Genomic DNA, 24,507 nt, shown 5'->3' with positions numbered 1-24,507 from the left:
TGCCCCACAAAAAATAAAAAACAAAAGACCATCAAAAAGATGACACTATTAAAGGAGGAAGACAAGATGAAGAGGAAATGGGCTGTTTTTTAATCAAAGCCATGATGCTCTTTTCTGAATTTTAAAAAGTTTTTTTTTAAAGGAGTATTTCTGAAGTTTCCTATTAGAACTTTCTTAGCATGGTTAGTGCCTCAGAAAATTGGAGGCCAGTGCTCTAATCATTGCACCACCTAGCAAATATCACCAAGAGTTGGTACTTTATCCTATAGGCAATAGGGAGCCCTTGCAGTTTATCATTCAGGGGAACCACAGGGTCAGACCTTGAAGAACGGCTTTAGAAAAATCCCTTTTGGCAGCTGAGTGGAGGATGGTTTTGGTGGGGAGAGACAAGAGGCAGGGAGAACCAGTTTGAAGGCCAGAAGCCTTGTGGTCATCCCTGCTGGCAATACCAGGGACCTGAACTAGGGTGGCTGTGGTGGCCGTGGGAGTGGAAAGAAGGATTTAAATGCAAGAGATGGTTTGCCCATCAAACGCTGATTGCCTGAAAGAATGTCAGACGTCTGACCTGGCTTAGAAGAGAGTCAATGCTGTGTGACCCTGGGCAACTCACTTAACCCCAATTGCCTCACTAAAAAGAAAAAAAAAAGAGAGAGTCGATGGTGGGGATGATGGTGGGGAACATGCTTGAGAGCAGAACAAGTGGTTGGGGCTTAGCCTGCGGAAGAGGGATTTGTTCTGCTCTTCTTGGCCATGGAAAGAGAACCAGGACACATGAGTATGTGTCGCAGAATCCACAAGTGGACTGGGCTGCCCCAGGAGGGAGCTGTGTCCTTTTCTTCCCATTGACTTGGCTGAGCTGTTGGGAAGGGAGATTCCTGACTGGATTGGATGGGATGCTTCCAAGGGCACTTCCTAGGAGTTGGTGATTCTGTGACTTGGTTACGTCACAAAAGAATTGTGCCAGAAACAAAGGCATCAGGGCAGCTCAGGAGAGGAGAGAGGGAAGGAATTGGATGTAGAAATGCTTCCACATTGGCTAGTAAGATGGGCAAGGGATGTGTAACCTGAGGAACCGCATTTGAGGGAAGGTAACTTTTTTTTTTTTTGGCAGAGGGACAGAGAGAGAGAGAGAGAGAGAGAGAGAGAGAGAGAGAGAGAGAGAGAGAGCGAGCGAGCGAGCGAGCTTGAGCTAGCTGGTGGCCAAACAGGTTTTTGTTCTTTTCTTTAACATTGTGTCACTGAAGATGCTAGAGAAACAAATTTGTTTATTCTTCCTAAGAGAAAAAAGTCAAGTGGAAAACCAAGTGGTATTGTTTCCAAATGCTTTTTGAGCCAGAGAAATTGGATTTCAGGTCAGAGGAAGGTGGGATTCTAGACCCACTCCCTACCTGTGTGACCCTGGGCAAACCACTTTCCCCTGAGGAGCTTCAGTTTTCTCATCTGTAAAGTGGGAGGGGCACTGACTTTTCCACTACCCAAATCCAAGGGTTGTTGGGAGGAAAAGGCTTTGCACGCTTGGCTTGCTAATAATAGGAGAGTAAAAGCAGCAGCATGCCAACTTCATAAGTATCCAGTCAGAGGGCAGCAACACCGTTTTAGGAGGGTGACTGAGAAACCCTTGTTAAGATCTCTGTGGTGTGATAGGACACAGCTGGATCTGGCCTCAAAAGGGAATAGGTTCAAATCTTGCCTGCATCACATCTTTTTATTTCATTTCATTTCATTTATTTATTTATTTATGTTGGTGAGGCAATTGGGGTTAAGTGACTTCCCCAGGGTCACACAGCTAGTAAGTGTTAAGTGTCTGAGGCTGGATTTGAACTCAGGTCCTCCTGACTCCAGGGCCGGTGTTCTATCCACTGCGCCACCTAGCTGGCCCTCAACTGCATCATATCTTACCATGTGACCATGGACAAATCATTTTACCTCTCTGGGCCTCAGTTTCCCCCTCTGTCAACAGAAGGCTGCTGAGATCCCTTTGAACTCTAAATAAAAGATCTTATAACCTCCCTGAGCCTCAGTTTCCTCAATTGTGAAATTCACAGGCAAATGACCTTAAGCTCGTCTGGGACCTACAGTTGTGAGGACCTACTGTCTTTCCCTTTCTCAAAATAAGAATGGGATTCCTTAGTTTCCTGGGCCTACAATGGGCCTTAATGTCCCCCTGGATTTTTCAGAGATTCCTATTAGCAGCTGGGCATGTTTGTCACCTGCATTCGCTCTTTACTTTAGATGTGTAGTTCATTGGGGTCTCCCTCCAAAGGTTCCCTTCCCTTTTCCCTGCTTATTGGGGTTTCCTATTCCCTCTTAACTGTTCTTTTCTCCTCCCCCCTCTGAAGATCATTGCCTAATTGAAAATAAAAACCTCCTCCCACTTAATAATAGTATTTTATTTTTTCTTTTTTTCTTTTTCTTTTATTTATTTATTTATTTATTTTGGCAGGGCAATGGGGCTTAAGTGACTTGCCCAAGGTCACACAGCTAGTAAGTGTCAAGTGTCTGAGGCCGGATTTGAACTCAGGAACTCCTGAATCCAAGTATTTTCTTTTTTAAAAGATAGTTTTCAACATTCATTTTTGTAAGATTTGAGTTCCACATTTTTCTCCCTCCCTTCCCTCCCCCCTCTCCAAGACAGCCGGCAATCTGACACAGGTTACACGTGTACAATTGTGTTAAAGATATTATCAGAAATAAAAACATCAGCAAATTCTGTGTGGCCAGTTTGTGCAAGGACTTCCTGTGAAGGAGGTCACCAGGTATAGGTCCTGCCTCCTGCTAGGGGACATGGGTTCTAATTCTGTCTCCTCCTTAGTGGCCGTGTTGCTTTGGACCAATCATCTAGCTCCTTTGATATTTTCTCATTTCCAAATGAAGGGGTTGGACTGGATGCCCTGAGAGGGTGGCTAGTTTTAATCATGAGGATTAAGCAAAATAATTGTTTTGTACAACATTGCTTGGACTCTGAAATTTTACAAATCCCCCCCCCCCCCTCCTTAGGGAATAGATGGGACTTAATGAGCAAGTCACATTTTTTTCCAAGTGGATTAGGCCTTACCTTCTTTCTCTGCTTTCACTTGTTGGCAGCTCAGGTGATGGTCAGGGCAGGAAACAGCAGGGGCCAGATGAGATGAGGTGAACTTGGAGTCGGAGGGTCTGGGTTCAGATTCCAGTTTGGTCACTTCAACTCTCTGGAACTGTTTGCTTATCTAGAAAGTGAAAGGTCAGCCGAAATGAATTCTGAAGTGTGTGTGTGTGTGTGTGTGTGTGTGTAGCATACACACTCCTCAGAGAGCATTGAGCCAAATTCCCTCTTTTCTTTACAGATAAGGAAACTGAGGCACAGAGAGGGAGGTGCTTTGTCATAGAAGTGTCGGAGGCAGGCTCTGGTCCTAGCTCTCCTGATGCCAAAGCAGCCCCAGAGCCCGCCTCCCACCCCAGTCACCAGTGCACATTGCAGTCTGTCGCTCCTGAGGTGCTCTATGCCTTGGGCTTTGGGACAGCCAGGGTGTTCCCTCCTCCCTGAAGGTGCAGCTGGCCTGGCATGTCAGTACCATTTATAGACTTTGTGACTTTTATAACATCCACCTCATTCTTCTTGCAAGAGGCCCCAGCCATGGCCGGTGCTCCCATCACCCCATCCCTATCAGCTGTCGGCTCAGGAATGCCCAGGACATGGCAGCTGTCATCAGCACCTCAGCCAAGGGTCGCAAAGCCGTGTGGTTCTTTTGGGCTTCGCTGCTACCACTGTGATCAGTGTTGGCACCCAGGCTTGGCCTCTCTGGCTCTAGCGGCATCTTATTTCAGCATCTCCTCCCCCTGAGGTGAGGGTCACAGTGGGCTCGGCGTGAAGAAAGAGGGCAGGAGCAGGAGTTGTAGGTGAAGGGGACACAGGCTGACTTGGGCTTGAGCTAAGGAAAAGTTGCAGAAGAAGGGGAGGGCAGTGGGATTCCCTCTTACTGGGGTCTCCAAGCAAAGGCTAGGCAGTGGGCATTTTGGCCTCTGGTTGCTGTCTGTTGGTTACGTCAGTCTCTTCTGGGTATTGAACACTCCTGTAACAACCCCAAAACACTTAAAAATAGGCAAGATGAGATCCAACAATGTATGCAGCATTTAGTTCCCAAAGGCCCCCGCCTCTGTCTGAAAGAAGGCGGGGCATTCTGTTAACTGTTCTCCCTAACATGGATTTTTCTTTCCTGTGATTTTAAAACAGAAAAGGAATATCTTTTGTTATTAACATCACCTTCATTTCCAATTATGTGCCAGCCCTAGTGCACTTGTGGAGCCATCCCATGTAACAAAGAGTAAGAAAAGGGAAAAGGGGCAGTTCACTAACATTAACCATCATGGCACCATCATTCAGCATTTCACACCCCTAGTGCCTAACCTCCGCAGAAAAGGAGGGAGATGCATTTTCTCTTTTGGTCCCCAGGAAGAGAGCCGAGCTACTCAGTCATTGAGCAGAGTCTGGCTTCCTAGCTGACGTTCTCACTGACAGTGTCCTTGTTGGGTTCTGTGTATTTCATTCTGCCTCAGTTTATCCAAATCTTCTCATGTTTCTCCAAATTCCCCATTCCCCTATCATTGGGCACCTCCCTTTCTCTAGTTTTTTGCTGTAACCACAAAGGGTTGAGCTGAGGATTTCGATTCATGCTGAGCCTTTCCTTCTGTCTTTGTCTCCCTTGAGGTATGTCTGGTAATGGGACCACTGTTGGCAATGAACAGTCTAGTGCCTCCTGTTGCCCAGGCTGCATGGCTCCCCAAAATGTTCGAGCCACTTCACAGCCCCACCAAGAGGCCACATGTTTCTCGCAGTGCCCACACAGGAATGATTTATAACTTTAATATGGGTGAACGCTTTCCTTGGAAGGTGGGCCGATGAGGAGTTATATTGGTCTCTCACAGGTGGCTCTGGTTCCTGGTAATTCTTGGAACTCAACAGCCTGTTGCTTCTTGGACTGAATATTTGGAAGCTGTAGGCGGTTGCTGAGCTAGTTTCTCAAAGAAAACACTGGGGACTCTTCTGCCAACCCGGAAGTGGAGCTGCCCAGGGACACAATGGCTGCATTCATACCTTGCCCTCCAAGTGGGAAGAAGGTGGGCTCCCCAGGAGGCTCTGGTTGGGAAGTGGAGCTGCCAGTGAGTTATCAGAACTGCTAGATGTGATGAGAGCTGGGACTGAGTCTTGTTCACATGCAGCCAAAGAGGCAAACAAAAGGATCTGCTGGGAGTGTCAGAAGTAGCTCAATTTATTGAGGCTCTTTACATTTTACCTGCCCTTCATTTCAGATCAGATCCCAACCCATCCACTCTGCTGTGAGCAAAGAAAGGGCAAAAGCAGGTAACCAATCAACTGATGAGCCACATCTGACTGCAAATGCAACGCTCCACACCCATGGTCTCTCACTGCAGAGTTTAGGGGATTAAAGACCATGTTTATTTAGCCATTTAGCTTATTTAGCTATTCTTTTTTTATTCAATAAACATTTCTTTTTTATTTTTAATTTTTCTCAGTTACATGTAAAGATATTTTTTTGAGTTCTAAATTTTTCTCCCACCCTCCCTTCCCTCCTTGTTCCCGAAGCCAGCAAGCAATTTGATATGTTATACATTACTATCATGTTAAACATATTTCCACATTAATCAGAACAAAAGAAAAAATGCAAGAAAGAATAAACAAGAACAACAAAAAAGAAAATAGTATGCTTCAGTCTGCATTTGACTCCATAGTTCTTTTTCTGAATGTGGAGAGTATTTTCTACCATAAGTCTTTTGACATTGTCTTGGACCATTGTATTGCTGAGAAGAGTTAAGTCTGTCACAATTGATCATGACAAAATGTTGTTGATACTGTGTACAATGTTCTCTTGGTTCTGCTCATTTTACTCAGCATCAGTTCATATAAGTTTTCCAGGTTTTTCTGAAATCCATCTGCTCATCATTTCTTACAGCACAATAATATTCCATCACCATCATATACCACAACTTGTTCAGCCATTGCCCAATGGATGGACATCCCCTCAATTTCCAATTCTTTGCTACCACAAAAAGAGCTAGCTATTCTTATTGAACTTAAGAATCAAGATGACTTATTTATCAGGTGTCCACATACACATATTTATTGAGAGCCATCTCTTTGTGTCCCTCTGAGGGCTAAAGGGTCCCTAGTTGACAGCCTAGTTGGGAAGGGGGAGAGGGTTTACACCCATTTTTTCATTATCAAGTGAGAATATAATTGGGTTAAGCTGGCAGCAATCACTTGGCCAGTTCCAGTTTTAGATGCCATTGTTGGTCTCCAACTCGTGAGATTCATGAAGTAAGGCTGGGTCATGGGATGGACCCGTCAGGAGGCTTTAGGGATTCAGGAGAGAGAAAAGTGGTTGTTTAGAGAGAGTGTGGGGTCTGTGGAACAAAAAAAGCACAGGGTTTGGAGTCAGAGGACCTGGGCTTAATTTTAGACTCTGCCACTTACTGTTGGTTTGCTGTTTCAGTTGTGTCTGACTCTCACATGATGCCATTTGGGGTTTTCTTGGCAGAGATACTGGAGAGGTTTGCCCTTTCCTTCTCCTCATTTAACAGATAGGGAAACTGAGGCATATAGGGTGAAGTGACTTGCCCAGGGTCACATAGCTACTAAGTGTCTAAGGCCAGATTCCTCACTCCAGGCCCACCACTACTATTGGTTTGACTATCTGTTGATACTTGAGTTGTTACTCACTTAACTTTTCTAGGACTCAGTTGTCTTATCTGGAAAAGGGGACTCGATATGATTTCTGCTGAATCTAGTTTTATGATCCTGTGGATACATGTGGGCTGGGAGGCAGCATGGAGAAGTTGTAAGAGTCAAGTCAGACCTGGGTTCAAATCCCAGCTTGGCTTTTTACTGAGGTCACGGTCCCACCCTGACCCTCAATTGGACAAGATGAGCCTAGAGGACCTTTTTGCAGGACCCTGTGAATCACACTGATGAGGAAAGGGCTGTGGGGCAGGTGGGTCTTAGAGCTTGGGGAATTTGGGAGTAGGAATAGGGAGAGGAAGAAGGAAAAGGATTTCTGGGGGAAAGCAGCATCATGGACAAAGTTGGTCCAACTGGGAGCAGTAGCTAAAGATTGCACAGGGATGAACTTTCTGCTTCTTCCTGTAAGTAAAAGCCAATAGTGCCATCCACAAGGAGAGGCCTTGGGAGGTAGGGGCAGGCTTCCCCATCCGGGGAAGTTTTTAAGCAAAGGCTAAATAATTATGAGACCATATGTGCAGAGCCAGAAGTGGCTAAGCCTTCTTTTACAGATCAGGACACTAAGACACATAGGAAAAGTGACTCATCCAAGGTCATACGACAAGTACTGAGACAGGATGTGAATTCTGTCTTTCTGACTCCAAATCTAGTATCCCATCTATTCTACTGCCAATCAGCCTTGTCAGAGAAGCTTGTTCACTTGTGGGTCGTACTTTATAGACGTCTTTCTAAATCTGTCTTTATAGGCAGGGAGGTAGTATAGTGAATAGAACTTGGGTGATGGAGTCAGGAAGACCTGAGTTCAAAATCTGGCCTTGGACACTTGCTGGATGCATCACCCTGGGTAAGTCACTTAACCACCAGCTGCCTCAGTTTCCTCATCTGTAAAATGGAGCTAGTACCTACCTTCCATCTTTGCTGTGAGGATCAAATGAGATAATTTTTGCAAACCTTAAAGCACTATATAAATGTTAACTATAATTATTATAATAATAACAATTATTGTCATTATTCTGAGAGTTTGACAAGAGTGGAATGCTAGCCTCAGGAGGTAGTGAGTTTCCCTCCACTGAAGGTTTTTAAGCCACTGATGGTGACCACTTGATGGGGATTTCATAGAGGGAATTTCTGTTCCCCTTGGGATTGGACCATTTAGTTGGTTTCTGAGGTGCCTGCATTCCTGACCTTGTGTGACTGAGGGATGGAGGAAGAGGGCTCTGATCTTTAGTCTCAGAATTAGCTGCCTGCACTGCCCCTCACTCTGCATGTGTGGGAGAGGGGGGCAAACATCAGAGAGAACATCACCATGACAGTATTGGGTGACATTGGGCTTCCCTCCTTCCTTCCTTCCTTCCTTCCTTCCTTCCTTCCTTCCTTCCTTCCTTCCTTCCTTCCTTCCTTCCTTCCTTCCTTCCTTCCTTCCTTCCTTCCTTCCTTCCTTCCTTCCTTCCTTCCTTCCTTCCTTCCTTCCTTCCTTCCTTCCTTCCTTCCTTCCTTCCTTCCTTCCTTCCTTCCTTCCTTCCTTCCTTCCTTCCTTCCTTCCTCCCTCCCTCCCTCCCTCCCTTCCTCCCTCCCTCTCTCCCTCTCCCCCTCCCTCCTTCTTTCCCTTCCTAATTAGAAGGGAAAGTCATTATTCCTGTAAGATCAGAGCTTAGAGGTAATTAGATGATTCTCCACCCCACCCCCCATTTTATTGGTAGACAAATGAGACCAAGAGGAGTAATGTGACTGCCCAACGTCACACAGCTGGCATTTGAGCCTGTATGTAATGCCTCCTTCTAAAGAGCTTAGCAAACACTGGGATCTATCGCTATGTCCCTGAACATCAGAAGGAGAGACTCAATGGGCCTTTTCTAGCTCAGCTGTGGCCCAGCTGTTCTGCTCCAGGCATGGTTGCAGAGTGCCGGGCTTCTCAGCATTCTGGTTTCTTTGGTGCCCACATGGGCATCACCCAGTCTGAGGTGGATGATTTATCTCTATCACTTCCATGCCAACAGAGGTGAGAGGAAAGAAATCTTGCTCAAAAACAAGCCTCTGAACCGCCTCGCCCCCAGCAAATTCCTTAGATATGCAGGACGCCAAAAATGTAGCACATTTTTCTCTTCTTACATCTTTGGTTAGTTAGCGGGCAGCTCTGCAAAGCTCCAGTGCCATTGCAGGGGGTATAAATTTTCCAGCCAGCTCCCAACCCCTTAAAATTTATGTGAAAGCTAAAATCAGGCTTAATGAAGTTACCCTCTGAGTGTCTCTCTTCTGTCTCCCTCTCTCTCTCTCTCTCTCTCTCTCTCCCTCCCTTTATTAGTTGCTTTATTAGAAAGGGAATTCTGTCCCATAGAAAGAGGGCCCCTTTGATTTGACTCTTGTCATCCTGCCCCTTGTGCAGTGGGGTCCGAGGACTGTCTGGGTGAGTTTGTTTCTATGATCCTTCCTCTGAGTTCAGCCAGTCAACAGCATCCATAAAGCATCTACTGTGTGCCAAGCACTGTGCTAAGCATAGGTTACAAATATGAAAGAGAGAGTCCCTGCCCCCAAGGAACTTACAATCGAGTTGGGGAAGAAAACACCCACAAGGAAACTGAAAAGGGGGATGAAGAGGGAGGTAAGGACAGCACCCAAGGAAAGGGCGTGGTGGGCAGAGCTGACTGCCTTGAAATGGAGTTGGGGGGGTGGGGGGGGCGCTCTCAGCATAGCCCTCCAATCAGAGGGGCAGAGGGGCCTGAGGAGCTGGGAGCTGCAGAATGAAGATGTCTCCGGGGCTCTGAGACCGAGGGACATGTCTATCACAGATGTCTCTTGAGGGCTGTGACCACTTAAATTTTATTTCATCAGTAGTGCCCCCCCCCCAATAGAAATATGCTGCATGTCAGCAATAGATGGTAAATGCTTTTGTGATCTCATGATGGTGTCGGGAGGGGCAGTTAGTGACATCACTGGTTCTAAAGAAGGTCTAGGGGTCCCAGGAGACCACATTCTCCCTGTGGGCCAATGGTGTAATGTGGGAGAAGGTAACTTGGGTGAGGCTGTTTCCAGCAGGCTTCCAAAGAAGGCCATGAATGTCATGGTGGGTTTGTACAAGAGCAGGTATGTGGGATAGAAGCAGTAAGAGGACAATGGCCAATCCTACCAATATCTGATATGTATAGGGAGCATTAACTGAGGCAGAGCTGACACAGATGCTCTTATTTGAGCCGCCCCACAGCGGGGCCATTATAAGTCTCATTCCAAGTATGAGACCATGTGGCCTAGTGCATAGAGAAATGGCTTCAGGATTATGAAGACTCCCAATGATAAAGTACAAGTGTTATCTGTGATACAGGCTGGATGTGTGACCCTGGACACTCACTTAGCAAATTAACTCTGAGCCCAGATAGTTGTAGAGAAGCTACATGCCCTCCTGTGATTTTATGGGTATGAACACAAGAGTTCATACAGGTTCCAAGAGGCAAAATGGCAGGGACAGGCGGCACTCAAACACAGAGCCTCAGACTCCAGAGTCAGTTGTCTTTCCTCTGCAACATGCTAGGGAACAAAGTCACTCACCCAGTGCCTTGAGTAGAGAGCAGATGTTGCTCAGTCAGGTCGTGAAGAGTTGTTGGGGGGCCTGGCCTGGCAGGCTGAGCTTGAACTTGAACTAAGAGAGGTTTCTGAAGGTCCATCTGTCTGAAACCTGTTACAAATTGTTACCCTCTTACAGTTGGCTGGCTTCAGTTGATATTGTCATGATCTCCCCATGTTGGGGTGCTTTCCTCTGGAAGGAATTAGTCTAAATCATCGATGATCATGATGATGATGGTGCTGGTGGTGGTGGTGGCATGTGAGAGCCCAGAGGGGTTGGCTCCATCTTCAAGTCAACAATAAGCATTAATTAAGCATCTGCTGTGTTCCCAGAACTGTGCTAAGTGCTGGGGATGAAGAGTTCTAGACCAAGTTGACCAGGAATTCATTGATTTCTTATTTATTGCTATTCATGGTCTCAAAGTTAGATTTCATGTTATCGCGTCCATTTTTTTTGGTTCCTGTTAATTCCTTTCCATCAAACATCTTTGTTTCTCCTTCCTGCATTGGTTTCCACTTCTGCCATTTTAGATTGAGCCCTTGTTATAGCTTGTATAAACCATGACCCTCTTAAGCTCTAGAACTGAGAGTGACTGAGGACCACCTCCTTCCTCCAATCTACTTCTCATATCCTCTCAAAATGCCCTTCCTCTCTATGGGGGAGCTCCCCCGGATCTTCAGTGATTCCCTGCTGCTTGCCTAACAGTTCACCCTTTTCCTTCTTTCTTTCTTTCTTTCTTTCTTTCTTTCTTTCTTTCTTTCTTTCTTTCTTTCTTTCTTTCTTTCTTTCTTTCTTTCTTTCTTTCTTTCTTTCTCTCTCTCTCTCTCTCTCTCTCTCTCTCTCACTCTCTCTGTCTCTCTCTGTCTCTCTCTCTCTCTCTTTCCTTTTTTTTTTTTTTTTTGGTGGGGCAATGAGGGTTAAATAACTTGGCCAGGGTTACACAGCTGGTAATTGTCAAGTGTCTGAGGCCAGATTTGAACTTGGTTCACCCTTTTCTGTTCAGCCTCCAAGGACCTTCACAATCTCCCTTTATAGACCGTAAGCACCTTGAGGGCAAGAATTTTCATAAATAAATTCTTTTTTTTTTTTTGGTATATAGCTTTTTTTTTTGGTATATAACTTTTATATATTTTTTTACATATAAGGTATTTTATTTTTTCCGTTACATGTAGAGATAGTTCTCAACTTTTGTTTATACAAGCTTTACAATTTCAGATTTTTCTCCCTCCCTCCCCTCCCTTCCCCCTCCCCTAGACAGCGGGTAATCTGATATAGGTTATATCTATATACATATACATATAGATGTGTGTATATATATATACACACACACATATATATACCCATAATAACATTAATCCTATTTCTGCATTAATCCTGTTATAAGAGAAAAAAATCAGAGCAGTAATGCAAAACCTCAAAATAGAAAAAAAGCCAACAGCACCCAAAACAAAAGAAATAGTATGGTTCAATCAGCATCTATACTCCACAGTTCTTTTTTTTTTTCTTGCATTTGGAGATCCTCTTCTATCATGAGTTCCCTGGAACTCTTCTGTACCATTGCATTGGTGAGAAGAATATAGTCCATCACAGTAGGTCAACACTCAATGTTGATGATACTGTGTACAATGTTCTTCTGGTTCTGCTCATCTCACTCATCATCAGCTCATGCAAGACCCTCTAGGTTTCTCTGAACTCCTCCTGCTCATAATTTCTTACAGCACAATAGTATTCCATTGTATTCATATACCACAACTTGTCTAGCCATTCCCCAATTGATGGGCACCCCCTCAACTTCCAATTCCTTGCTACCACGTAAAGAGCAGCTATAAATATTTTTGTACATGTGGGTCCCTTTCCCCCTTCCATGATTTCTTTGGGAAAAAGACCTAAAAGTGGAATTGCTGGGTCAAAGGGTATGCACAGCTTTATAGCCCTTTGGGCATAATTCCAAATTGCTCTCCAGAATGGTTGGATCAGTTCACAGCTTCACCAACAATGACATAAATAAATTCTAATGGATATATTTTTAAAATCAAATACATTCCCTTATGTATCCCTCCTCATTTCCTATTCATAGAAAGACTGTCTTAACTAAACTTTGGGACCCACCTGGTACCTGCCACAATTCGCTTCCAACTGTAGTATTCTTCATTACATTAATCAGGAGATATCCAGACCAATCCACAGCCAAGTTAGAATCTCCTCTAGACTACCCCCAACAATGGCCATCCAGGCTTTGCTTAAAGACCTCCAGGGAGGGGGAAGTTACCAGCTTGTGCCCCCTAGAAACAATTTTCTTCATTGGGAAGCTTTTCTTTACTTCAGTGGATATTAGTCAGTCAATATTGTTTGTCCATCATGGCTGTTGGAACAATGTTTTCATCTGCCCATTTCACTGGGGAAGTCTTCACACGCTTGGGGTAGATACCCCCCCCCTAAGTCACTGACAGGTTTGAGTCTGTTGGTTACTCTCAACCTGGTTTAGCCTGTCTGCTGGGACAGTTTTACTGGGGTGTGGCCACTGCAAACTGGGGTGTGGCCACTAAGCAAGCTACAGCTCTTGGAGCCACAGGGAGATATGGATGAATCAGGTGGACACCCAAGGTGGGTGAGCAGAAGTGCTAGTCTTCCTGAACACCCCCTTAACTCTGGTCAATCAATAAACACTTACTAAGCACCTACTTTTTGTCAGATCCTAGACTAAGCTAAAGCTTATAGCTAAGTTGGTCTCTGCCACCTCCATCCACAGTGCCTTCAGGTACACGTTTGTTGGTGGATTTACTACATATTGTTGTATATCAATGAATCAGTCCTAAAACAAGAGTGCCCTTGAGGCCCCAGGACAAAACTGAATTCTTTGAGTATGAGCTACATTCCTGGAGAAACCCAATATTAGAACCGACTGCTGCATTTCCTGCATTCAATTCTAGTGGGTTTGTGTTTATGTAAGATCTCGCCCAGTCCACACCCCACCTTCTCTTCTCGTTTGTCAGATGGTGTTAGATTCAGGTGATGTGTGAGCACCCGGGCTCTGTCAGCTTGAGGGCACTGCCCTGCCTGGTCCAAGTCATGCCAAAACCTGGGAGAACCCCCTGTTCTGTCATTGTAAAGGAAAGCTGTATCTCCTGGGAGTTTGGGGACAGGTGATTAATTGGGAAGTAAGCCCTCCTGATTGCGGCACTGCTACCTATGCATCGAGTTGGCTAGTTGCTTAAAGGCAAAGAAGAGTCAAGTGGATGGAACCCAGGACAGCAGACTTTAGAGTTTATTTGGCTCCATCTCCTTACATTACAAAGGAGGAAACTGAGACACCAATAGTACATAAAGCAATGTGATTAAATAAGCATTTATTAAGAAACTATTCTATGCCACCCCTTGCAGATACAAAGATAGCAGTGAAATAGTTCCTGCCCTCTGGTAGCTTAATTTCTAACTTGCTCGCAAATAAGAAAGTAAGAGAGAAAAGCAAAATAAATGGAAAGTTATGTTAGGGAATCTAGGAAGTCTCTTGAATGGATGGATGATGGATAGATAGCTGGCTGGTTGGATAGAAGGCTGGCTGGCTGGCTGTCTGGAAGGATGGATGGATGGATAGACATTTATTAATCACTTATGCTCAGCATAATGTGCTAAGCTCCAGAAAGGCAGCATAGGAATAGGGCAGATGGAAAGGCCCATTGGCCTTTCTGGTGCACCAGCAGAACAGATTCATCATCTTCTTCAATGTTGGTTCCTATGTGAGTCTCTGCTCCAAACCATAGTGCTTGGGGCTATGCTATTGGGTCTTTGTTTGCTGCATTTTGTGTGACCTACAAAGAGAGGGGAGCTAGATTTCAAGTTCAGGATGCTTGATCTTTGAGGGTGAAGCCCCTGAGATGAGAGGGCTTTGAGCCATAGCATCCACCTGTCTCTTGCCTTGGGAGCCCCAGAGGGGCAGATATCTTAGTGGTGGGTGGCCATGTTCACTGTACATGATGAAAAATAAAGAAACCAATTCCACATGGGGAGGGTTAGAGCCCTTTGAAAATCCCCTCCTTTCAAGTTGTTACAACCATCTGTCTGTCATATTTCCCAAAAATTTTATTGAGTGATCCATTCCATATGGTTCGATATTATGGGTCATTATGACTACCGAATATCCCAGGATGTTGAATTTAACAAAACAGGAATGTGCTTCATTTTCCATTCCCTGTATTCTGGGTTCTAGCCAAGCCAGGGTCATCAGCAAAAGAGCTCATTGACATGACTGGTTTTATTTGACTTGACTTTTCAGAGGTCAGAAGTATTTCTGTCTCACTTGCCAATCTCTCAGCAATGGAGGGAAGATGTCCAGGGGACAATCTGTTCTGCTTGACTCTGAACTCTGATGCCTCTGGAAGCAAAACAGCAGGAGTGTGTAAGCCTTGGTCTCTTCACCTTTCATGTCTAATTGATGGTTACTCATTAAGAAGGCAAAAGTAAACATCCCTATCAGCAGCTGTCATTAAGGGGTGATCTGGAACCCCCAGCAAAGGAAATGAAAAGAAGGAAGGGTGTCATTGAGAGCAGACCTGGGCACCTTGGTGTCTGCCAACCAAGAACTGTGTATCCCCAGCCAATATTTCTGCGTAGGCTTGTCCCATGAAGCCATCAAGAGTCATGACTGGACTTAGGGACCCAGGTAGCCCAACTTTTCTGGTGGAATGGAGGGAGAGGGAGTGAATGGACAAGTCTTTAGTAATCCCTTAAAAAACAAAACTACTCAGAAGGTGTCTCCCTCTCAGAACAGGGGGTTGAGATCATGGTCTCAAAGACTAGATTTTGCAGAGCAGAGAATTGTAGTGTTGGGGACTAAAAGGACTTTAAAGATCATGCCATTGCCCAACTACAAAGTGTCTGAGCTTGGGAGGATCCAGAGTCTGGTCCAACCCATAACCTTCATCAGGAAACCCCTCAACAGCCCAGCCTTTGAGTGACCATCCACCCTCTACTTGAAGACCTGGGGTAGACAGAGTTGAGGAGGTGACCTTCGCCTCCCTCAGGGACTGTGCCAGCTTTGGACAGCTCTCATTGTTAGGCAGTTCTTTTCTAAAGGGCAAGCCTACATCCGCCTCTCCGCATCCTTCACCATTGCTTCCTCCTTCTGCCCTCCGGACCAAACAGAACAAGTCCACTCCCTTTTGCTCATGGGAGCCTTTAAATACTTACATAGGGCCTTCATGTCCCCCTCAAGTTCCAACATTTAAAGAGACTGAGACCCAGAGACCGATCTTACTTTTAGAGCTCATCTAGTTCGACCCCCTCATTTTACAGACAAGGCAACTGAGGCTAAGGGAGGCAGAGGAACTTGGTCAAGGTATCTATAGTGAAAGTAGCAGCATTAGGATTTGAACTCAAGCCCTCGGACTCCAAAGCAAAAGCTGCTATTTTTAATTTGTCCAAGTGCTGTGGTGTATAGAGCGTCAGGCCTGGAGTCAGGAAGACTCATCTTTGTGAGTTCAAATCTGGCCTTAGATACGTACTGGCTGTGTGACCCTAGGCAAGTCATTTAACCATGCTTGCCTCAGTTTCCTCATTTGTAAGATGAGCTCGAGAAAGAAATGGCAAACCACTCCAGTATTTCTGCCAAAAAAACCTCCAAATGGGGTCATGAAGAGTCAGCCAACTGAACGACATCATCACCACCATCATTTTGATAATAATAATAGCGGCTAGCATTAGCATAACACTTTAAGGTTTGCAAAACACTTCACACCATCAACCACCATCACCACCACCACCACCACCACCACCATCACCACCACCACCACCACCACCACCACCATCACCACCACCACCACTATACCACCATCACCACCATCACCACCACCACCACCACCATCACCACCACCACCACCATCACCACCACCACCACCACCACCATCACCACCACCACCACCACCATCACCACCACCACCACCACCACCACCACCATCACCACCACCACCACCACCACCACCACCACCACCACCATCACCACCACCACCACTATACCACCATCACCACCATCACCACCACCACCACCACCATCACCACCACCACCACCATCACCACCACCACCACCACCACCATCACCACCACCACCACCACCACCACCACCACCACCACCACCACTATACCACCACCACCACCACCACCACCACCACCACCACCACCACCATCACCACCACCACCACTATACCACCATCACCACCATCACCACCACCACCACCACCATCACCACCACCACCACCATCACCACCACCACCACCACCACCATCACCACCACCACCACCACCACCACCACCATCACCACCACCACCACTATACCACCATCACCACCACCACCACCACCACCACCATTTTGCTAAATGTAAAAGTTTCTTCTGGGTCCAGTCTAGCCTACACTCCAATCCTTGCTGGCTTGTGCCCGGTGTCCTTGCCGATATGGGTAGTGCACAATCAATCCTTGGTTCCTTTAGGGCAAAGATTAAAAGATTATTGGTGTGTGTGTGTGTGTGTGTGTGTGTGTGTGTGTGTGGTGTTTGCATGAGCGTGACTTTCAACCTCCAACTCCTTTTCAGCTGACTCCAATAGTGTCTGGCCATTTCTGGTTACCGTAGCTGCCCAGGCTGGAGTGTCTGGCGTCAGTGAGATGACTTGACATTACTGAGATTCCCCAGGCATGGCACCTGCCGAGGCTCGCTCTTAAGCTACGTTGCAGGAAAAGACCATTGGCCCCATCTTGCTGGTGCTGACAGGCTTGGCCTCTGGGGTCACTCTCTGTTTCTCCCTGGATGCTTTTTCAATATGGCTGAATCAGGCTGGCTGGAATCAGAATGGGATGCCTTGGGGGTGGGGTGGGAAGGAAGATGAGGGTGGATCAGAAGCCTTCAATCAACCCTCCTTTAATCTCTTCTCCCCTTGCTGGGCAGCCAGTCTGGAATTTGAGAAGTATACAAAAGGCACAAGATAAATGAAGAAACAGTTGGGATGTTTGTAAAATGGCAAATCTGAAAGCACTATGTAAATGCTGCTATTGTTATTATTAATTTGTTGTGTCTGTTGTTATTATTGGGCTTCTGAATTTGTCATGGAGCCATTGATTTAGTTCCTTTTTCCTTCTAGATGAATCACACTTAGATCATGCCAGTGGCCAGAGAATTGGATCCCCACTCCCACCCCCACCCCTTTTTTTCCAGTCTCCAAATTCAGCCACTCATCTATTCATGCGCTCAGGCCATCCTTGATCTTAGGGATGTGTACCCTCTCCTCACCTCATGCTCACTCTGTGCTGGGCCTTGTGCTAACCAGCAGGGACAACCCCAGGAGGTTGGGGGTGGGCTGAGGAGGGTGGATATTGATGGTGTGAAGATGGCCTGGTTCTGGGCAAGATAAACAGACGCCAAAGGGGAAGAGCTGAAGTTGAGAAGGCCAGTGGGGAGGAAGTGAGGATGACCGGCACTGCAAAAATAAATCCTGTCTTCCACTGGAGGCCACACATAGGAGGGACGGGTGGCCAAGGAAGCAAGATGAGGTCTGGGAAGTCACAGAGATGCCTGGATGGCCCCCAGATCCCCTTAGAGCCTTTGCACTCTCACTCTGTGATCCTTTTGTGACTGGGAAATACCTCAAGCAGAGTGTGGAACTTGAGCTGATATTTAAAGGAGGTGAGGAGGGAGGAGAGTCATTCCAGGCTTGGGGCAGCACTGTCAAGGCACAAAGGGGGGAGGTGGAGCATTGTGTGTGAGGAACAGGGAGAGGACTTGTTGGCTGGACACAAGGCTAGGAGAGATGGAAGTGAAGGTGTAACAACCTAGAAAGATAAATCAGGGCCAGGTCATGTTTTGTTGTTTAGTTATTTTTTTCAGTCATGTCTAACTCTTCATGACCTCACTGGGCGTTTTCTTGGCAAGATACTGGGGTGGTTTGCCATTTGCTCCTCCAGATGAGGAAACTGAGGCAAATAGGGTTAAGTGACTTGCCCAGGGTCACACAGCTAGAAAGTATCTGAGCCAAATTTGAACTCGGGTAGATGAGTCTTCCTGACTCCAGGCCTGGCACTCTCTCTGACACCAAGTTGTGGTGTTGGCATTGGAGCTCAGAGAAATTCAGATGAATTTAGTTCTCGTTCCTATGGGCCTCAAATCCAAGATCCTTCAAGTCTGTTGAAGTGAACAGGCCATCAGGAGGTGAGCATCTTGTCCTATAAATTGTGATGGTTCTCTGGCATTTCTTTCCATGAGCTAATCACAACGTGGGAGGCTCCGGCCACACGAATGAAATAGATGAGGCATCCAGGGCACCCTTGGCCTTGTTTGGGTGCTAATGCTACCTGTGGGTGGAAGCCACAGAGACTGTGTGGGTGAGTCAACATGTGTTTTCAAGCACCCACTCTGTGAGCCAAGTGCTGGGGATATAAAGGGGAGGGGTCCCTGATCTCAAGACTATCACAGTGTAGAGAGAAAACAGGAAAACAAGATACCCAAACAAGACATAACGGGATAAATAGGAGATACTTAGCAGAGGAAAGGCCCCAGTGTTAAGGGGATTAGGGAAGGTGAGATTTGAGCTGGGTCTTGTAGGAGGTGGGGGAGAGTAGGTGATGGAGGCTAGGAGAGAGGACATTCCAAACACTGCTGATGGCCAGTGCAAATGCAGCGCATCAGGGTAAAGGTCATAGACTGTCCTCTGAATCTCAAGCAGGGCAGGCCTCAGCTAGGATAGCTCCATAAGACCCCCTTTACTTTTATTTATGTTTTTAGAAGAAAATCACCTTTTATTATAAAAATGCTTGGAAATCCACCTCCCTTTTCCTAAGGGCTGGAAGAAGGGATTCTATTTTCTCAGCCATTTCATTATTTTAGAATTGCAGGATATTTAGCGAGCCTGATGAGATGCTGTGCCCTTGCCCAAGCAGACGCCTCAGGTCCCCTTTAACAAAAAGTCCCCGCCCTCTCCCAGGCAGCCCTGTTTTCTTCCGTTTCACTCTACTCCTGGACTTCTCTGTCATCATCTGCAGGAGCCTCTTCATCCGACAAGACCCCTTCAGCCTGGGAACTCGGAGCCGGTTGGGGCCCTGGGGGTGCCCAGAACCCCAGAGGATTTCTGACTCCGGCACACCCAGTGCTGCCACTCACACATCCCTGTTGCCTTCAGTCCCCAGACTGAGTGTGTTTGGTTACCGAGCGTCACTGCTGCCTCATAGCCACCAAGATGCTCAGGCCCCTTTCCCAGAGTTCTGCTTCCCCATTCTTGTACTTGGGAAGTTGGTGTTTGTAGGACCTAAGTGTAAGCCTTTACATTGATCTCTAGGGCGTTCTTCCTTCTTGGGTTCATCCCAGTGCTTGGACCCGTGAAGTTCATACGTTCTGGTTGGTTCCATCCTGTTACTCTAGCCCCTCCAGCTTGTCTGGGGCAGATTTCATAAGCATACCAACGGTAACTTTGTCAAAATGGCCTGGGGCCCCCCAAGCACCTCCCCCCCCCCAGGCCCTGTGGGACCCCTTCCTCTGAGCTGATGTGAAACCAGCCACCCGGCCTGGCCCGGCCTGGACTGGCCCATGACTTTGTATATCGTCCACCAGGAACACACAGAGACCATCGGATGCTTTGACTCTGGGCAAATGCCTGAGATCATAGATTTAGGTTTTTTAAAGGTGTCTAGTACAACATTTAATAAAATGCAGGCCCAGAGAAATGACTTGCCCACTGACATATCTAGTAAATGTCATCAGAATTTGAACCCAGGTCCTCTGGCTTCATCCACAGTGTCACCCGATCCTCTGATAATAAAGTCCAGTGTTTTCTTCTCTGCTACCCAAATTCTGGAGAAGTTTGGAAGGGAACAGGGAGCCTTCGCAAAGTCCCCGCCCCCTTAACACCCGGGCCTGGCGGGGACTCTGCAAAGAGCCAGCCTTCTCTCCACCTTTGTTGTGGAACCAGCGAGTAATGGATCTGATAACCGTCCCCAAGCAGGATTGGGAGCACAGGAAACTGTACCCAGCCCAGAGAATAAGGCTTCCCTTGTGCAGCCTGTGGGGTTGTCCGTCTGTGGTCAGATTTTGGACTCAGCCTGCCCCTGGGGCTGCTCTATGGGTTTGTTGGTGCTCACCACTCAACGCAGACCTCCCTCATACCTGCCCTTGGCTCTGAGTTCTTGGACTACCTATCTTCCCCCCCGATTTTTTGGTTCTGTCTGTCTGTCTTTTGTGAAACCAGACATTCTGGATTTGTCTTCATTAAACGAAACTTCAGTAACAGGTCACTCCACTACCACCACCACCCCTTCCCCAACCCTAGAGATTTCTGGACACTGGACGTTGTTTATTCATTTATTTATTTTGAATGTACCTTCTCTGACAATGAATCATCAGGTGCCTATAAAGGTTAAGGATCTTGTTGGCAGCTTTTGGAGGGAGAGGGGGAGGGGGAGGTAACTGAGAAGAGGATGATTTAGGCCGACCCAATTCTCCCAGAGTTTCCTGAGGAGGGAGAAGTAGCTACAGCTCTTCTGAGGATCAAACGAAAACTAATAATAATAACTCCTAGCACTTCCATAGTCCTTTAAGATTTACAAAGTGCTTTGTAAGGTTTTTATGGTTATGACAAACTTTGGAGGATAAGTAGCTTGCCCAGGGGTCACTTAACTGCTGGTTAAGTATCTGAGGCTAGATTTGAACTCAAGACTTCTTGACTCTATGCCTGGTGATTTTCCCCTGGACTGTTCTGGGAACTGAGACCTGTAGAAAGACTGGAGTATGAATTGATTGGGGGGGGGGTGGGGCAGGGCAGGATAGGTACAATGCTAGGAGATGGTGGCTAAAGGCCTCATCAGTTCTCACTTGTTAGAGACTTCTGAGTTCTAGCCTTTTCCCAGCATGGCCTGGGGTGGAAGGGAAGGATCACTTTCAAATGTTTTAGTGGAAATGCTTGGAGTCAGCTGGTCCTTGAGATTCTGGGTTGGAACTCTGTGGTCAGCAGGGTGCTTTGAATCAGAGGTTGACCCCTTGTTAGCTGGGAGACATTTAACTTCTCAGACCCTTAGCCTTCTCTTTTTTCTATAAAGTGTAATAATACATAATACATGACCTCACGCTGTGAAGAGAACACCTGTAACACTCTACGGGACACCTCTGGCCTCTGAAGGGCAGTTTCCTACTTTATTATATAATCACTTCTCAATAAATGTGCATCTATCTCCCCATCTCCACCCCCCCTCTAATAATTCAATTCAGTCAACATATATTTAGCACCTACATTATGCCAGTTCCAGCACTGAGCCCTGGGGATACAAACAGAGGCAAAAGACTCCAGGAGCTTCCAATCTAATGAGATTAAATAAGATGAGCACAGCCGAAGGAAGGTGGCTCATCGGTCTCCACCATTCACCCCTCATGGTCCCCCACTCCTCTCTCCAGAAGAGAATCTGTTTTATTATCTGTCTTCTGGAGCCAAGGTTGAGCAGTGTCACTTGATTCATTCACACAAACTGTCTTTTCCTCTTGCTCTATACACTGTATGTATTTCTCCTCCAGTTTTGCTTGTTTCTGCTCAGTATCAGCTCACAGAAGTCTCATGGGGCAGATTTTACAGAGGCTGGGCCTGGGGTGGAGAGTAGGGGGTTTGGGATAGGAAGGTATCTTAGTGGGCATTTTTCCTGGTCTATCCTTTCCCTTTCTATTTTCTCCAAATGACTCAAGTCTCCCTATGATTCTCTGAATTTGTCATTTGTCCAGCCTAGGGTGGCAGTGCAACCCATCTAGCCCTTAGGACATGGCCCCCTCTCTCTTAACTTAAAAAGGGGCTTGTAGTAAAGGATCTCTTGCCATAGTTGCTTTGGTTTATTGATCTTTACTTTTTTTTTTTTTTTAGTGAGGCAATTGGGGTTAAGTGACTTGCCTAGGGTCACACAGCTAGTAAGTGTTAAGTGTCTGAGGCCAGATTTGAACTCAGGTACTCCTGGCTCCAGGGCCGGTGCTCTATACACTGTGATCTTTACTTTTGCATTGTATTCCTGGTGCTACTTCCTAGTCTTTGCATCAGTTACAATACATCTTCTTGAGCTTCACAGGATTCCTCCAGTTCATCTCTTCACTCTAGGTGTCAGTGAGGGAGACAGCTACCTGGGACCTTGGCTCACAGGGGAAAAGAATCTGTTCCCTATTAATCATCTCATTACAACCATGTAGAACAATTTGTCCAGCCATTCTCTGAGAGAAGTCCATCTACTTTGTTTCTGGTTTTTTATTATCCCGGAATAGCAAAAAAGGGGAAATAAAGGTTGTCTCTGAAAGTTAAGAAGTCTTTCTGGCTGTTAGTGACATGGGCATGTTTCATGAAATGTTTCCTTTTTTTGTAGTTTCTGGATCCAAGGCAGGGACAGCCCCGTTCTTCTCTGACATCGGAGGGAAGCGATCCATCCCCTTCAGGTAAGAGAAAATGTGGACACCATTTGGAAGCCAGAGAGGGTGTCGAATAGGTTATTGACTTCTGGCAAACCATTTGAAGCTCACACACATAGTGGTCTGTTGGCAGGAGACCAGCGAGGGTCAGACATGTAGGACTGGAGAGGGCAGGAGTTCCTCAGAAGCAAGATGGCGCCTTGGCTTGGTGGGTTGTGGCTGGATCCTGTTGCTCCAGGTGACCTTTCCTGGAGGAGAGGTGATGGGGCCTGGCCAGGCTGCCAGTTTTCTCAGGACTCCTCCTCTGTAGCATCTGCTCTCTGCCATCCTGTCTCCAGACGTACTAGGAGGGCAGGAGTGAGCCGTGTGGGCAGAGATCTGGCTCCTGCGGGTTCCCAGCCAAACCCCTTCCTATCTGTTTACATTGGAGGCCTTTCTTTCCAGTTCCCACCAAGAGGGCTGTTGCTGCGGTGCCCAGAAAGGACACAGGAGGCTTTTTCTGTGTTGACAGCAGGTGGATGTGGCTGCACCTTTTGTTTCAAGACAAAGCCGTTCTTCTTGTATTGTGGGTATTCAGAAGTTTTGAAAACAATAAAGCGAGAACCAGAGTGGAGGTGGAGGAGTTTATGAGACCACTCTGGCTGCACAGTTGAGCTGTCATGAAGGCTTTTGGGAAATGGTGAGCCTTCTATCAAGGCACCTGTCCCTGAAGCCCATCTCTGCTGCCTTCATGGGGCATGAAGATGAGCCTGGGGTCTCAGAGGCTGTGTTGGCTAAGTGTAAGGTCCAGCAGTTCCAGCCATTGGCCTGCTCACTGTCTGTCTTTGCTCTAGGACTATCCCAGCTAGGTTAGAAGCTCTGAGGACTTTTATCAGAGATCCGTCTCCCCCTCAGATTATCTTCTAAGGCAGTGATGAGTTTTGAATTAGAGGGCACAGTCACAAGGGGGAAGGGGACAGTTTCTGCCTGTAAGCCTCTCTCCTTTGCCCCAGCACTCACCTTGTCTCCTAATTATCTGTGAATGTTGATGGAACATAAGCTTCCTGAGACCACAGATTATTTCTGCCTCGTATCCCTCAATTCACCATTCACACAATATAGTGTTTCAGGGCCTGGGGGGGTGGGGGGGGCGCACAAAAAAAAAACCCTGTGTTATCAAAGATCTCAGTTCTTCCAGGGTGATACCTAAGTGTAGAGGGAAGGAAATAATCTCTCCAAAGTGATGTCCAGAGGGAGGGGGAGAGCTGAAACAACCAGAGGGGTGGGAGGGGGCCCCTGAGAGGCACTTGGAAGGAACCTAGGCATGTTGGATAGTTCATTGGGGGGGTGTCTCCAGATGAGTCTCCTCTTATCCTCCCACTTCTGGTCACTTTTCTGGGCTTTCATAGTTAAGCCTTCCAGGGCAAAGGCCACACTTGCTACTAACCTTGCCAGACTTGGGGGTCCCAGCGTTCCTCAATGGTGATAGCAGTGGGACAAACAGTAGCTGAAGAGCCTACAGAGAGGCCTCCCAGTATGGCGACCAGCCTGGACAAAGGGGCAGAGGCAGAAGGGGCAGAAAGAGAGTGTTGATTGTTAGGCTCATAATTAAGATAAAAAAGGTATAAAGGGAACAACTTACAGATTGGAACCTAGTCGATAAGAATGCATTTGCCTTCCACATCTTTGACCTCTTTGGGAGCACGAGCTGGCTTCTGTCGTCACTTGACTAAGATGAGTTTCTGGGAGGTCTCCTGCATCTGGGCTCTCCCCAAGTTTGGCCCAGCCTCAGTCTTCAATCTCCTTCCTCCCTCCCTCCCTCCCTCCCTTCCTTCCTT

The 24,507-nt window shown here is 46.7% G+C and overlaps 1 protein-coding gene across 1 annotated transcript in view; it reads left to right on the top strand.

Annotated features, from left to right (window-relative positions):
• SH3BP4 (SH3 domain binding protein 4) overlaps positions 1-24,507 on the top strand; it is a 138,091-nt gene that overhangs the window by 38,055 nt on the left and 75,529 nt on the right. Inside the window, exon 2 of the mRNA XM_043999433.1 lies at positions 22,648-22,717. The gene's annotated coding sequence lies outside the window, so the exon portion shown is untranslated. The remainder of the gene's footprint in view (positions 1-22,647; positions 22,718-24,507) is intronic.

Source organism: Dromiciops gliroides, chromosome 4, assembly GCF_019393635.1.
Source record: "Dromiciops gliroides isolate mDroGli1 chromosome 4, mDroGli1.pri, whole genome shotgun sequence".
Classification (NCBI taxonomy): Eukaryota; Metazoa; Chordata; class Mammalia; order Microbiotheria; family Microbiotheriidae; genus Dromiciops; species Dromiciops gliroides.
Note: the sequence above shows the minus strand (reverse complement) of the source record. Positions and strands in the feature narration are given on the sequence as shown.